Source organism: Tympanuchus pallidicinctus, unplaced genomic scaffold, assembly GCF_026119805.1.
Source record: "Tympanuchus pallidicinctus isolate F22 unplaced genomic scaffold, pur_lepc_1.0 scaffold1, whole genome shotgun sequence".
NCBI classification, from domain to species: domain Eukaryota; kingdom Metazoa; phylum Chordata; class Aves; order Galliformes; family Phasianidae; genus Tympanuchus; species Tympanuchus pallidicinctus.
In genome coordinates, this window is record NW_026294618.1 from 77011276 (window position 1) to 77023809 (window position 12534).

Genomic DNA, 12534 nt, shown 5'->3' on the forward strand with positions numbered 1-12534 from the left:
CATCTAGCCCTGGAGATTTGCTTTTGCTGGAATCTCAAATAAATAGGGAACAGCAGCAGATTTAAAAAAAAAAAAAAAAGGGAAAAAAGAATTTACAATTATGAAAGCAGGGGACTCTAATTTGCTGTTGATGTCATTGAGATGAGCTCTGTTTACCTAAGTGTAATACATAACACTGTCAAAAAATGTTTAATGGCTGCTTTAATTTCAGTTAGCTTAGCCAGTGCTCCTGGGGGCTCGCTCTGTAAGCTGAGGGGACATTATCAGGTTTATGGCTATTTTCTCCATAGAATCTCCACCTTGTGCTTTTCATTAAGAACTTTGTTATCTTCAAAGTAACATATTAAGCTCTCTTCTTACAGTAGCAATCTCTTCCTGTAGGTTCTGCTTGCTTTTATTTTTATGAAAATTTTCTAATGCAGTAAGATCAATTAAAAAATGCCTGTGCCTTCAATCTTTTCTCTGATGTGAAGATCTGGCACAATATTTAATTACTGCTTTCTCAAATTTCAATGAAATATTTCATGTTATTTCATTATTTTTGTTCAGAATATGTTGATTTCCTTTTCTTTTTTTGTCAAAGGGAACTGGATTTTGTTTTATAGCAACATCCTCACACAAATAAGTCATTTAACATGGTCCTAGAAAAAAAATCTAACATAAACCATAACATCACTGTAAGCAAATAAGGAAGTGTTCAGCCTTATAACAGGGGCAGGATAATTTCAGAAGTGGTGTGTTTATCACCTTTTTTTTCTTTTTAATTTCTCTGTATTAAGTTCTATAAACACAACCCTTTTTACTTTTACAGTCAATAACCGTTCAGATTTTTAGCACAATCTATTGAAAACTGTTTTACAGAAGTATCTACACGTAAGAGCATCGGTTTCACAGAAAGAGATCTAAAAGGTTGCCTAGGAGGATAAATAAGAGTCAATAATGTTACACTTGTGAGAAAGACAACATCTCCACTTGAATACAGAAACAGGAATGTAGCACATAAAAACCACTGAGATAACTCTTCACTACTCAGAACAGGTAAGGCTTCAGTAGGAGTGCTACAGACAGCTTTGGGTACTGCTTTTTGAGAAGCAATTTAATTTAATTTTCAGAAGAATTTACTACATGTTAGAAAGGTAAAACAGGAATGGTTAGTAGTTCAGAAATTGTGATGTAAAAGGAAAACCTGAGGTTGTATCTTCTATATCTGTAATGATCAGAAAGATCAATGCAATGGAATGGCGATACAGCAGGTGTAAAGACAAAGGAAGCAGTACAGTGGAAAAGCATTACAAAGGAAAAGTGCTCACCCATCTCTGAAGATCTGGGCTCATATAGAAAACTCCACAAAGAAAGGATCTCTGGTTGAAGGTCCTTCCCCAGCGGCAGTCAGCCCTTAAATGAAGTCTAAGAGAGGTACATCCAGGCTTCACTCCTTCTGTCACACGACTGAATTACCTTCACCTGTGCTCCCAGGATTGACACAGTCCTTTCCCCAGGTACTCTATCAGTGGTTCAGGCTGTGACTCAATAATTACCATACAGTATACCCTTTAGGAGAGATGGCATCACCAAATATCTTTGGTGATCTTAGAGCACCAAATTACCCAGCACATTAATCATCAGAGATACAGACTGCTTTGATGCACGTGAATGGGCCAGACAACTTTTTAACATTTGTTTATCATTGATATTCTAAGAAACGATCCTTTTTTACCCTAAATTCTCTGGATCTAATACCCTAGTAGAAGAAAAGGGAGAGCACAGACAGCAATTTGAAGCAAACCCAAGAAACAATGCAGGGGGAGAGCTTCCACTGGGAGGAAGAAACACTTGTTGGATGGTTGCAGCTATGAGCAGTGTAATGAGCAGTATCACCACTTATCAGCTGCCCCATCACTGTTAGGTCTTCAGGGATTGTGTCAGATTATGTTGTTTTTCTCAGTTAAAGCAAGTAGTCGATGTTATAAATATACGATCACACCTGCTTAAAATAAAACCCAGAAATATTGCTCAGTATGTCTGAGGTCAAGTCAGACTGTTCTTTGGAGCTGTGTTTGCTAGTGATCAGTTCCTAATGAACAGTGCAGATGAAAGATGAATGAAAACATCCCATCAATACAGGTAAAATGTCACTATGGTTTTTTTGAGGTTCATCATCAAGCCATCTTTCTGGGTGTGAATCCCCATTTGGTCTCACTTCTAACAATAATGCAGTAAATATTCCTTACAGTATTTCTTTGAGGAAATCATTCCTTGTGGCTGTTATTGGAAAAATAACACATATCTAGTAATGTGGCCTTTATCAATTTTTTGTTGTTTTCTTTTGTTTCCAGGAAGCTAGAGAGGTAAAGAACTGCATGGCATGTAGCAAATATACATATATACATGCATATACATGTATATATGCATATACATACACTAATCAAGCCTCTTTTAATATGTTGGTTTGGAAAAAAAATTTTAGCATTTTCTACTGCAAAAGTTTTCAAAGTTCTGATATTATCACATGGCAAGTTACATAGCAAGATCCCCAGAACTTATTTTAAACCTCCCAATAGAGGCTTTAAGACTCTCACAGATGGAAACTTTTCTCTATTGCAGAAGCTATATTTCTTAGCAGACAAGCAGAGTGTCTCATCACCTGTGGAGTTAGCAGCTGGGGCAAGACTAATTAGCAAAACTGAGAGGGTTGTGTCTAAGACATCAAAACTGAGAGAAAAAATATCCTTCTTAGACCAGACTTCAAGAACATAAATAATTTTGTTTATACATATCTCTCCATAAATATATACACATGCATGCACACACACACAGGGGCATTATTTTCAGAGCAACCTATGTATATATATGACTAAGACTGAAGTTTCACTCACCTATTCAAAGATTTTATGTATATATATATATGTATATATCAGCTGATATGGAGGAACAGCTGAGTGCAAGTGGCAGTCAAGTATATCAATGTTAGAGATGAGCTAAAATATTTTCTTCAGGACAGTTCTCTCATTTACTGACATAAACTCAGAGTTACTTATGTCAGAAAACCACAAGTTCTAATGTGAGTTATCTATGGCTACTTCTATCAGCTTGATATACACTTTAATTTAGGAGCTGAATTTTAACTCACATTTCTTGAAACATAGGGCTGAATTTCACCATTTGCTAAAAGGATAGTTAATCTAAGGAAGGTGAAGACCCTATCAGCCTTTTTTAGAACAGGTACACATCTATCTAGCAGAAAAATTTCACTGTGAAATTAATGCTTAGAATATCTGAATAGCTTTCTTGCATAAAATAAGTGCCTGTTTTGCATTATATTATATATACGTATTTAGATCTGATATAATAATGATATCCTTGGCTGTAGCAATTCTGTTCTTGGACAGATCTACCTGAGTTCAGGGTACTGGGTTGCTAGCATAATCCTACTCCTTAGCCTCTTCAAAGCCACAGCAATGGTGATGCAGCATAGGTGAGTCCTGATAGCAGTGGTGCAGCTTCTGCTGGTGCAACAAATGCTCTGGGGGAGGGACTCTGAGGCGAGCAGAACTGACAAGAATAGTGACTGCAATGTGGACAAGAGGACAGGGAGAACTGAGAGGGATCCAGAAATGGAGATCCCGTGGCATGAGAGGATTCCTGCAGATAGGAAGAGAGAGAAACCAAGGTGTTAAGAGGAAAAGCTTCAGAATGATGAAGAGACCCATTGTGGAGACATTACGTCCTGTTGTAGGGACAAGTAACAAGTGGGCTGTTAGGCCTTGTTGCTTGTCAACTGGGGTGAATGAGGTGTCTTTGAAACCTGCAACCCGATAGCGGTAGTTACAGCTACCACTGTAACTTAGAGAAGTTCCTAGACTGTCCCAGTATGGTAATGGTGAGAGGCTGCTTCACAGTTCCAGGAGCTAGAGCACAGAATTCTATTCATCACCTTTGGATTTTGTTTAGCTATCTCGATTTTACTTTTTTTCTTTCCTGCATACAGTTCTGGAGAAGAGAATGGTTCAGGCACACCAACTTTTGGCCACCTTCTCATTGCTGTTTGCTTTGTTTTACCCACTCCAGGCAATCCCAAGCAGTACTCCACCAGGGCAGGCATAGTTTTAGAGGACTTTTTCCTCTTATTGCCACAAAGATCCTTCTGCTCTTTCACTAAGAAAACTGATTAGGAAGCTAATAGAACTGGAAAAAGCAAACCCTGTGTGAGGGAGTAACTACTCATCACTTTGAACAGACTTTTTAGCTCATAAGGTCCAAGGGACATGCTGCTCTGTTAGGCTGTGAAATAGCTTCTCAAGGGAAGGAACAGAAATCTTATTGCATGAAATTTTTTTTAAATTGAATTGAGTGGAGCGCTTATATACCACTGGGAACAGTTTTATGTGGGTGAAGGCATAAGTAAGATGAACTTCAAAGTTCTTTCCATATAGTCAGCCTGTGGCTCTCGTAAGCAAAGGCACTTGTGTGGAAGCTTAGTAGTGGTGTACAAATACTGCAAGTATGTGCAACTCACAGAATTGGAGAAGTAACCTTTCAGCACAGGATAATACAATGCAAATGGAGGAAAGAGATGTATGCCTGCTATTCAAAAGTAATGCAGTCCTGGGAAACAGTCAAAGAGCCTCAAAGTATTTAAATTAAAATCTGATGAGTATCTAAAATGGCTGGAGAGATGTCCACATGTGAGAGGAACTCGTTCAGTGCAAAGGCGTGGTTTAGAATTACTCCTTTCTATCTTCCCAATCAGAAGCTACTCAGTAGGTTTTTGATGGTTTGTAAGCTCAAGGTTTTTTTTAAATCTCAAGAAGTACACAAGAACATTGCTTTAGTTACCAATGGCAGCTGCATGGAAGCACAGAATCGTTTAGATTGAAAGATCATCAAGTCCAACCATTATTCTACAATGTATTTTCCCTGATGAATACATTGTTTCCAAAATACTTAGCAAAGAAATTAAAACATACTACTTGACCTTTATCATATCAATCTACAGTGTGATTATAAATAAAAAGCCATAGTGTATAACAGTGAGGGAGCTCCTGTTGCCATCTATGGGGAAGAACTTAACCTCTGGGATGCTGAAGACAATACACTGCTGTAAATACCTGTGAAACGATTGCTGTTTCCTTTGAGCCAGATTGCTTGCTGCTTCTTTTCATTATCTCCAAACTCCTCCTACTGGATTCCTTTCATTTATCCTTGATTCATATATTATGTCACCTTCAGCTCACAGCATCAAATTCAGAAGTGCTGACAAAGAAGAGGAGAGAAATCAGATATCAGTACACTGCCAGACAACTGAAAGAGTGGAACATAAAGAAAACTTTCTTTAAGATTCTTGGCCAGAAACCTTTACTTGCAGACACATCCAGTTGTAAACATAACATGCACTGTATGTGATCCTTCTATAAGCTCTCTGTATCATTAACTAAAATGAATTTACGGAATGTTTCATTTCTGTTAGGAAACAGCATGGAAAAGGAGCAGGAAATCCTCCTCTTAGTGCCAGCATTCCCTGGGCAGATACAACTATATGCTCTACTACATGGAGAACCCAGTGAACTGCTTTCTGCTAGTGCCTCTAACTGCAGGAGTCATTTTATAAAGCAGTTTTATAATCCATACTTTTTCCTTATCTGGAAACCACATAAGTTAATAATCTTGTTGGATTTAGTAACTTTTTAATCAAATTACCACATTCCCTGTGAGAAAATCTACAGCTTCTCCATAGAACCAGGGCAATGCCAACATAACGAATGATGGTAAAAGATTTCTGTCTTATTAACACATCAGTGTTTTTGAGAGTGTCATGACAAAAAAAAAAAATTAAAGATTTTATTCACAAAATAACTTGCAGTGCAAATCTCACCTCTATAGCATGCCTGCTGAATTATCTGTTACAAATTAGCTCATTTTAAAATTGGTGAAGTATGCAGAACGTTGCATTCCCTCTGGACTCAGAGCTCTACACTTTCCGTCTCACAGGGGATAAAAAAGTAATTAATGAAGATCACCCTTTCCCAGATGAGTTCTGTGGACTGTTCAACTACTCATTTACAATTTAATCCTAAGTTCCCCATTGCAATAGGTTTTTAGGGCTAACTGGAGACTAATAAAATGGTTATAATAAATTCATTACTTTTGGAAAACTAGAAAACATTATTTCAATTGTATGATGTAATTAGAACAATTATTTTCTGAAAATGTAAAGTTGAGTGATAACACTGTAGTGTATTACCAGCTGTTACCTTTGAAACTTTCCACAGCTATGGAAACAGATTTTGTAATGCTTCTTTGAGAATTATTTTTTAAAGTTTAAGCATCAGATAAAGTGCAGAAAGGGATAAAAAATCGTACTTAAAATGACAAGTTGTTACCAATCTAATTGCACATGTTTGCTTTTGGAAACATTGTAATGAGGTCAACCAATGGTATGAGAGTTAGTTTTTTCGTAATGAAGCTATCTTAAAACAACAAATTTTTCTCACTCCTCCTTGTGTGGCTTTTTTGCTTTTGCTCTGTATAGTGAAAGAAGTAAAGTATGCTTAGTGTTGAAGACTCAGTTTATGTTGAAAGGATCACATTTTTTTGTGTGTAAATAGCTGAACTGACAACAGTTTAGCACTGCTCATTTAAACCACCTGAGATTCTGTTTTTTGTCATGGCCTCTTTCCACCTTTTTCCATCCATTTCAAACAGTGCTGCTGAGAAAGCACGGAGGTCTAGATCTGCAAAGCTATTTTGGTGCCTGCGTTTCTTTGAAATCAATATGATTTACGTTCCAAACTGCCTTTGAGCAGCCAAGTTTGAAGGATACAGTAATGTGAAGGTGCACACAAAGTAAAACGATCCTAATTTAAATTTTAATGTGGTTGCTTTCAGTCTTTTAGGAAAAAAAAAAAAGAAAAAAAAAAGCAAAAGAAAGCATTTCAGAAGTCTTAAAAAATGCCTTATTTCTTGTGGATCCTTCCTCTCTGATTCTTTTAATACCAGTGAACTATTGTACAAAGAGCTCCCAGGTGATCCCCTGTCATTTCTGGCTCTGAGTCTGGGTGCATGTTTATGTCAATACCGCAAACTTGCTTTGCCTGAGCTGTAATATCTACCCTTACTCACTGCAATGCTGTGTGCTGTGGTGATGATAATACACAAATCAGTAGAATTCAGCAGGGATCATCTTACATACAAAAAAGACATCAGAACAGTGCCCATTTAGCTTATATTTCAAATGAAGAAGTTAAACTCATGATTCACTGAGGTTGTTATATTTTACCAATTTCCAGTATCTCCAATTCTCCACTTTCAGGTTAAGTGTTTCATTAAGAAAAGATGAAATGCAGCAGGTAATGAAAACATAAATGTATTATGTAAGTGCTTATTATTACTCACCTACAGAGATAAGTGAAATGCATTGTGTACTGCTAACAAAAATTGCATTGGTATTTTTTTGGAAGATTATTTCTACCTTGATGTGATAGAAAATCTATAAACTGCATATAAATGTATATATATAATTTTTACATATTGTAGCGTATCCAGCAAATCTTGGGAAATTATTACACAAAATATGGTGTAAAAGATACCGTGCAGGTCACACTATCAGACTGACAGGATTCCATACCAGATGATACTTCATAAAACAAATGAAGCAAAGATGTACTGGCCCTTCTTCTATCTTCTTAGTCATCAAGGGCATGTTGCAGCTTTTAGTCTATCATTTAGAGTCCATTCAAACCACCTGCACTCACTTAGACTAAAGCAGGGCAAAACAACTGTGGGATCAGAGCCATTGGACATCCTAATTAAGTCAGCTAACAATTTCAGGAGTTTGTTGCTGGTATTGTTGAGGTTTTTGCATGAACTGAATGAAGGATGTAGAAACGGATGAAGATGCTTCTGCAAAGGCTGTATGCACTGTGATACAGCATGGCCATGGTGGACCTCCTTGCTGACACCAGCTAAAAACTCAGTAGGATCTCTGAAAACCATCAGATGGCTGTAATGTGCAGAAACAAAATATGAGTTGTTGCATAAACAACACATTTAAATAAGTCCTTTCTATGAGAATTACGTGTTACTGAAGATCTCTTGTACAAAATTTTCCCTTTTTTTTTTTTAAAGCATTCTACTCGCTGTGGATCACATTTGACTTTCTCTCCATAAATTGTCATAGGATAGTGGGATAAAGATGGTGAATGGAACATTGACGTGAACTCGGAAACAGATGGTGAAGTATCACTCTTCAGTGTTTGAGACATAATTTTAAACAGACAGGCAATGGAACGGTCCTTTCACAAATTCACCTAGGACTGTAGGCAATATGGAAGAATTATATCTGTTTTTTTTTTTTCATAAAAAAAAATAATCAAAAAGTTCTGCCATCTACAGTAAAACCCGTTTATGCTAATTATCTTGGGAACTAAGCTTACAATGTTGTAATCATCAGTTTTACAGTTATCTCAAAAATGTGTGAGTAGATGCTATAAACTGTATTCATTTCATATTAATTGTGAAATCATCACAATCACTTTTTGTTCTGCTGATCTATTCAGGACTACGTCAGTCAGTTTTCTTGTCCACAGTCTCATAATGTTAAAGGCAGAGAATCATGAGTAACAGCTAGTATACTGCAAGGTTAAGCAAAAGAGAGATTCTCTGGTTTCTTTTCTAGAAGAAATTTCTTGATGCTACATTTTTAATTGAGTCATATAAAATGCTATTAGAAATATATTGAAGCACAAAGATACTAATGATGCAAAATGTATGTTACCCAAGAGGTTCATTATCATGTCTCTGTATTTCTCCTTGCAGACAAAACTTCACTGATCTACAATCTCCTTAACAGGCTCTGCTCAGCTCAGGGGTTTGTTCTTCACTGTTGCATCCTTAATACCTCTACCCACTTATTTTGCCAGCTGTGATTTCCGGACACCATCCCTTACATAGATATAATGTACTGCAGTGTGAGGAATATATATGAGAGCAGTCTACCTGGGGTCTGATGCATACAGGGAGAAAACTGGCAAAGGGTTAACTAGGAAATTACACATTTCTATCCTTTAATGGCAGCTGCTCAGAGAGTATTCTTGGTGACTCTGCTTTGATAAAATAAGGCATTTGCTCGTGAAGCAATTTAGCCTCAAATTAGAAGGATTACTGCATATCCTTACTTGTGTTCCCCTTCAATGAAATGTTATAACCATCTACCTAAATTGATTTTGAATTGGTTTGCTTAAGGCCACTGAAAGACAATCCTGGTTAAGCTGGTTTATCCCCTGCTTAGTCAATTTAGTGTAATTTTGTAATCTCCTGATGCAAGCTGAGAAAGTTTTAATCAAAGATTAAACTGGAATAAGTGAAAATATAAGGAGACGTTTGCAGCAACTGAACTGGAACAATCTAAAATCAGATATCTTCTTGAATCCAGGGCTGAGGCACAGAGCCTCTGAAGCTGTAATATACAGGCAATCACAGAGTCAGTTTAAAGACATCTATGGAGACGTGTACTATTTCTTTAAAAGTTGAGAAAACCAGCAGCAGGAGCCCTGGGGAAGACATGGTAGTAAATTAAGTGAGGGAAAAGAGGCTTTAGGGCTAATAACTGTTTTCTGTACTCTAATAATGGTCTTTGAGAGTGCTGGGAGAAATGCTTTCGGTGATTTTTTACAGCTGCTGCAGGAGAGCATTCATCCTGAAACTGCAAAGTGCTCTATTCGAACTGAGTCTTGAGCATCAGCTCAACATTGTTTTCAGCCTTTGGTTTGTGAATATGAAGGTCAAAGGCTTGCTTAAACCATTTTTTAAAAGGGTAAGCCTGATTCTTTCTTAGTCAGAGATGTCAGTGCTTGTATCTAAAAGTAATCACTTTGAGACAGCACACCAGTGCTAAGCCTGTTTCTACATCTAATTTTCCAACAGAATAGATGTAAAGGCTGGAGGCTTACTGGTTTCTTAGAGTAGGAGTAGCCCAGGAACTTCCTTAGACTGCACTCAGTGACACTTACTTATGGTTCTGGAGTATGGTTGCAGGGCCACCCAAGAGCCAAGCTGAGAAACATCATAAAAATGGTGTTTTGAAATAGGTAACAAAGATCAATACATTCATTTTTAAATAAAGAATAAATTTAGGCTTTCATATTTACCTAGAACTTTTGCCAAGAGTTGTCAGCGCATTGCCCGCTCACTTGGTTGCCAAAGCCAGCAGCCTATGCAGGCAGCTGTGGTGAGGGCAAGTCCCGGCACTGCCATGGCTCTTAGCATGGTGACAGGACAGGTTCTGTGCTGATTACATGGCAATTGCCAAGCTGCTACAGCTTTTGTAACTCTCCTCCCCTATATCATCTGTCCTCTGATGGATCCCTGTGTCCACATTTCTTTCCAGAGGACAGAAGCTGCTGGAGAACTGCCAGAAAAGGGAAAACCTTACACTGCGTTGTGTCTTTTGCAATTAAAAGCCATAAAATCAGGCTTCATACACTGTGTCATTTAAGACTGAAGCTGAAGAGAGCCTGAAATATAAGTTGGCTTAAAACCTGTGTGGAATCTAGTAACAAGAGTTAGCATATCTAAAGCTCTCAAAGCTTTGCAGTCCACACTTCCAGTTTTTCATGGTTTTAAATCTTCATAAAAGAACTTCTGTAAGCACCAGCTCTTTGGTCCCTTCATCTTAAATTTATATTTTGCCACAGACTACTTCTTCTAAGTACACCATGCTTGGCATCATTCTATTTTTAAGAGTAGCACTTCATTTACTTGGTTTATAAAAAACAATGCTTTGGCATTTTTCCATTATTAGGATAGTTATTAGTATTTTTTTTGCAGGTCACAGCAAATCTCATTCCGCATAACGTAAATGGAAACGTAAAAGAAGAAAAGTTGTGCTGAAGAGATAATAGTGTATCCAGGAGCCTCTCCTCAGGCACACATCGACATTTGACAGCAAGCCCCCAGGGACCCTCTGGAAGGACACTAACAGAAAAAAGAGCAGAATGTCTGAACGTTGATTAGATACTCTATTCAGTGCAGAAGCATTATTTTCGGACAGGTAAGTCACAATATCATGATGGGGTAAGCAGAGATGAGAACGGAATCAAGTCCCAGTCTCCCTACATAATCAGCACAGTTACTTTTCAGAAAGACAGACTCAGGATGATGAGATCTTTTCCTCTGTTATTTTCTTGTTTGCAGAAGGTGTTGCACCCATGAGTATGTTCTCTATGAGGTTGCTTACATGCACTGCATTTTTAAAGGAAACAATGAGGAGATAATTCAGTAGCTACTTCCCTCACAATTTGTTTTCCAGTATTCACAGTTGTGCAGATCATCTCCGCGTGTATTTTTTGCAATAGGAACATCTTTGCATTTCTGTAACATCTTGTATTTTTCTTGTCTTGTTCAAATAATATAATTCTGTCAACAGTGGACTTGCATATTCTTCTCTCTCTGAGATCTCCCACTTTCTTTCCTTCTGCAAATTTTCCTCTCTGTTTCAGCAGGGCAATCTTCCCTTGCAGTTTCAAAATAGTCTCACATTACTACTTTTGAACACTTACTCATATTCAGTCCTCCAGATACACTGCAGTCTCCCTCTTGTTCTTCTGAAACTCTCCAGACATTTCAAATATCATATCAAAAAGATCAGTTGATATAGTTGTTTTGTTTTTCATCCCCAGGACTTTGATGAATGCTACTAACTGTCTCTGTACCATAGTCATTCTCCTGTCCCCAATCTGGGGCTTCTCCTCAGCACTTTTCACCTGTTGCCTGTTCTGTTCCGTTCTTGATGACCTCTCTCACTGCTATAGTACTCTGTGTTTATGAGATTCAAGCTAAGAACATGCAATTATTTAATTATTGGAACCTAAAAATTTTGTCCTAAGTTCCTTTTCTGTCCATATAAAGTCTTATTTGTCCAAGGTATTTCTTACTGGTCAAGTAGTTACGCTACAGATCGTCCTCTCTTCTTTTTTATATACCTTGTCTTTACAGAAGAATCCTAGATTTTTCTTCTAACCTTCAAGACGTTTTAAACATCTGTTTCTTGCTGCTTAGACTCTGTCATCTTCTCCTATGTACTTTCATTCTAAACTATTCTGCCAATTAGTCAAACTTTGAATGCTTATTTGGTGTTTGACTGCACAAATAAACCAGATTTTCAACATTCAGAAAATGTATATACATATAGTAACCCCTCTAAGTATATGAATGCTTTGCTGTTCCTTTTGTATTTTGTTGTTCCTTAATGCTTACTGAACTTTCTGTTTAAATAAACAAATCAAGTTAAGGTGGATAAATCCTTAGAACAGTTACAAATCTGTTACATCCTGCAATCCAACAGAATCTTTCTAATCTTTTCCTATATCTTCTTACAAAATAATTTAAACTTTATATCTTTCAGGAGCACAAGTATATGTGAATATGTTTCTACTCCAAGCCACAATTTAGATGTACATTAAGTAACTAATTTAACAATTAATCTTAACTATGTAAGAAAATGTCTTAAAATTGATACCTCTTTTTTTTTTTTTTCTT